This window comes from Anas platyrhynchos, chromosome 35, assembly GCF_047663525.1.
Source record: "Anas platyrhynchos isolate ZD024472 breed Pekin duck chromosome 35, IASCAAS_PekinDuck_T2T, whole genome shotgun sequence".
Classification (NCBI taxonomy): Eukaryota; Metazoa; Chordata; class Aves; order Anseriformes; family Anatidae; genus Anas; species Anas platyrhynchos.
Window position 1 is genome coordinate 4,743,161 of NC_092623.1, and position 4,051 is coordinate 4,747,211.

General features: G+C 45.4%; 1 long non-coding RNA gene across 1 annotated transcript; it reads left to right on the forward strand.

Moving 5' to 3' along the window:
* Positions 1-2,503, forward strand: LOC140000968 (uncharacterized). Its single transcript, XR_011806162.1, has 3 exons — positions 1-142; positions 1,191-1,247; positions 2,398-2,503. It is a non-coding gene; the product is annotated as an uncharacterized lncRNA (long non-coding RNA).
* Positions 2,504-4,051: the final 1,548 nt, after the last annotated feature.

Consider the following 4,051-nt stretch of genomic DNA (forward strand, 5'->3'; position numbering starts at 1 on the left):
TGAGCTGATCTATCTGGACCCTCACACCACTCAAAGCTTTGTAGATTCAGAAGAAAATGGCACGGTTGACGATGAGAGTTTCCACTGCCAGGAAGCCCCACATAGAATGAAGATCATGAATTTGGACCCTTCAGTAGCTTTAGTAAGTGTCAGGAAATCTTGAATGCATGTACTTTATCTCAAAGTAATGTCTCTCTACATTGGTAAGGGCAGCAATGCATCTCCTTGAACAGAACCAAGATCACAAAGCTGTCTTCTGTGATCAACACATAGTAGTTTGTACATAACTACATGGAGACTCTTAGGGCAAGTGGGGAGCTGTCTGTACTGTAGGAGCTCGCTTTGTTTTCTTTACTGAGCAGCTTTTACTTCTTTCAAGAGGCATTATAATGGTCAGAGCAAGGAACTGAAACAGGTTTATGTGTTTTATTCTATCACTACTTTATGTTTGGTCACCTCTAGACAAGTTACTTAAACTTACTTTCTATCATAAGTTGAAAATGTTTAAGTGGAATTATTGTATTTCACCCCAAATTACAAATACAAATGTATTATTTGTAATTCACCCAAAATGTCATGGGGGACTGTGGTATTTGAAAAAATTGGATCTGATCCCATGCCAGTATCCTGTGATTGGGTGATTGGCAGTTGTCACCAGTGGGATGTGTTTCTAAAGCTTTAAACAATCTGTAAAGATACCGGTATCTGTCATTCATTCACATACCTGTTTTTTAATACTGCTGCTTTTTAGAAAGTTTTTTTGTTTTGTTTTGTTTTAATACTTAACTACGTAACTGTGCAAAATGTGGCATGATGCAACGAGACAGACAAAATCATAATGAAGAGCAAATATTTTCAGTATAGATACCAGAATGGAAATGTTCCTTAGGTGGTCCATCATCTACAAGTTTTCAGCTTCTGCTGATACCTGGACTGTAGGAACTGGGTGGCGCTCCATGGAGGAGCACACAGGAGCTGCTGCTATTTTTTGCTTGACTATTTCGTTAGGGGTTTGCAGGGCCTTGTTCTCCCCGTGGGTTCTCTCCCTAGAGCTGCCACATATTTGGAGTCTTATATCTACTGATCGTACAGGGCATTACTGTATCAGAGGTCAAACCGCCTTACCTGCTGGTACCACATACCTACCATCTGCAAAGGTAAAACTCTGTGTGTTTGTTTTTTCCCCTAAGGGCTTCTTTTGCAAAGAAGAATGTGATTTTGATAACCGGTGTAGTCTTGTACAAAAGGTAAGAGTGGGAACTTAGCATCTCGATTTGTTCTTTATAAAGTCTGTTTTTTATTGTTTGTTTTTTGTAAAATTTTCCTTTGCATTTTCCTTTGTATACAAATTGTATGAGCCATGGAGAAGAATGCATTAAAGCATCAGGGTAAGGCAATACTACTGAATTGCTAATTGGAAATTGTTCAGCACTTTACCAGCCACAAACCCTGCCAGTTGGAAAATGGGTGTAAACATCCACACTTGAAGGTGTTACTGGGTGACACTTGCTTTTAACTTCTAATTCTCACTAAATGACTAAGGTTTAACTGCCATATTGTAGTGATGTATCAATGATTTGCTTCCTGATCCTTTTTTATTGTTTGACATAATAGATTGCGTGTTCTAATTATGACTGTTAGTCCCTGCTATCTTAAAGATCTGATTCTGTAAGTGCTGCAGGCCTCTAGCTCCTGCTGATCTAGGGAGAACAGAAGGTGCTGGCTGCCACAGGAAACAGACTTGAGGATGTTTCTGCATGCAGCTGTTAAGCTAAGCACCAGACGTCTGAATGTAAAGTACCATCAACCTCTAAGGGCATTTATTTAAAAAAAAAAAAAAAATCATCTAAGGAAAACAGTTTGTAAATAACTGAAATACAGGACAGAAGGTAACTTCTCTTTGAAGAGGAATAGCGTTTGGCTTCACGAACACCTATTTTCCTGACCAAAACCTGTCCTTCAAAATCTGATGCGTTTTTTTTTTTTTTCCCCTTTGGAGGAGCTGATAGATCTGTCTTTTGTGCTATTGATCAACAGAAAACTTGAGGAGAGTTCTATGCAAGCAACTTCCTTTTAAAAAGCAGAAAATATTGTACATTCCTAGTGTGCTTGCTACCTGTAAACAAAATTACAGGTTTGCAGATATCAAAGCTGATATCAAAAGATGATAAGACTGATAATTTGTAGTACAGTTCAAGAGATCTGTCTTCCAGATGTGTTTTAACTAGGGATGTATTACAGAGACCATGGTGCTTGGATTTCACAGTATGTCTGTATAAAGACTTTTTTTTCCTGATGGACATGCGTAATTAAAAAACACTTTCAATTAAGCAGACACGTTTTGTGTTTGAAGCGTCCCCCGAGCCAGCTTTTAAAATGAAAGCATTCTGTCCTCAGGAGATTCTAAAGCAGCAGAGTCTACGGACGTTTGAGCTGGTCCAGAAGCACCCGCCACACTGGCCTCCTTTCATACCTCCAACAAAACCAGAAGTGACAACCACAGGAGCAGGTAAGGCACTGATTAAAAGCCTAATTGTGCAATGTTATGTTCCTCGTTAGCAAATAAAAGAATAATCACAGGTAGAATAACTATCCTTTGTGAGTGTCAAGCAATATATAGTTTTATTTTTCCTTATAGGAAATGCTCTTTTATCACAGATTAGTTTGGAGAATCTGTTCACCGTTAAGGAACCGTAAATGCACCTCGCTCATTTTCATGGCATGATGCGGTAATACCACTTGACAACTCCAGAAGACTGGAAAGGGGCTTTTGAGTCGGTTTACACACCGACCGTGTAAGTTTTTACACACAGGTGCATTACCAAGGCGTTTACCTCCACCGTACCTGCGTGTAGCAAGCTCCTGCCTCCAGTGCTGCGGAGACGTGCTCCTCGGGGGGGGGGGGAAGGCAGAAAGGGAGGAGAGAGCACCCTGCGACAGAGAAACAAAACACACGTGTTAATTTCAAAACATCGTGGCTTTTTTTCCTCCCACGATTTCCCCTCCTGATGGCTGGTGCGCGGGTGGGCAGCTGAGGCAGCCCCGGGACCGTGTGCGTAGCCCCGGCCGGGGCCGCTGAGCTCCCATACGGCTTTTTTTTTTTTACTTTTATTTTTATTTTGGCTTTATTTTTAGGCACCGGGAGCGGCTGAGGCCACACAGCCGCCGAGATGAGCGAGCCTCGTTGTGCTCAGCAGCTGAGCTCTGCTGCCTGCTCTGCGGCTGCAGTTCCCTCAGCGAAGGCTTTGAGGTTCTCCGACTCGTGTTAGGCGATGCATTCCTGCACCATTCGCATCGAATGGGGACGCTTGACGCGGAAAAAAGGCAAAAAAAAAAACAAAAAAACACCAAACAATAAACTTAAAACCTCTGCAGCCCTTCCTCCCCTCAGCGCCCCCCTTCCTTCCCCTCGCCGTTCCTTCACGGACCGCGCTCTCCGCGCCCACCCCGCCGCGTTCTCCACAGCCTAAACTGAAACAAAACGCAAAGCCCTCGAAGCCGGGACCAGCAAGGAGGGCTCAGCACCCGTCCCTGCGGGGCTCGGAGCCCGATGGTGCCCGGCAGGACGGCGAGGGGCCGAGCCGCCCCCTCATGGCGGTTGGCGAAGCCGCCCTCAGGGCGCAGGGAGGGGGGCGGTGGAGCGGCTGTTGGAGGCGGCTCCTCGGTAGGCCTTGCGGGGTTGGAGCTGCCCGGGGGGAGCCTTCGGTCCCCTCAGCGCTAGGGTGGGCTGAAGGGGCGGCGGGGACCCTCCTGTGTTGGCATACTGCTCTCTGAAAAGAGTACTCACTTCTGGTAACTTTTCCAAACGCGCACCAGAAACAGCGCCCATCAGAAGATGGTGCTGGCTGGGGGGCATGCTCGCCTTGCAGCTGAGGCAATGGACTGGTGAGCTGCTGCCAGAATCACAGAATCACAGAATATCTAGGTTGGAAGAGACCTCAAGATCATCGAGTCCAACCTCTGACCTAACGCCAACAGTCCTGCTCCTTCCCCGCGCTCAGCTGTGTGCTCCTGCCCTCCTGTGCATTGGATACAAGAGCTGTGCAAGGAC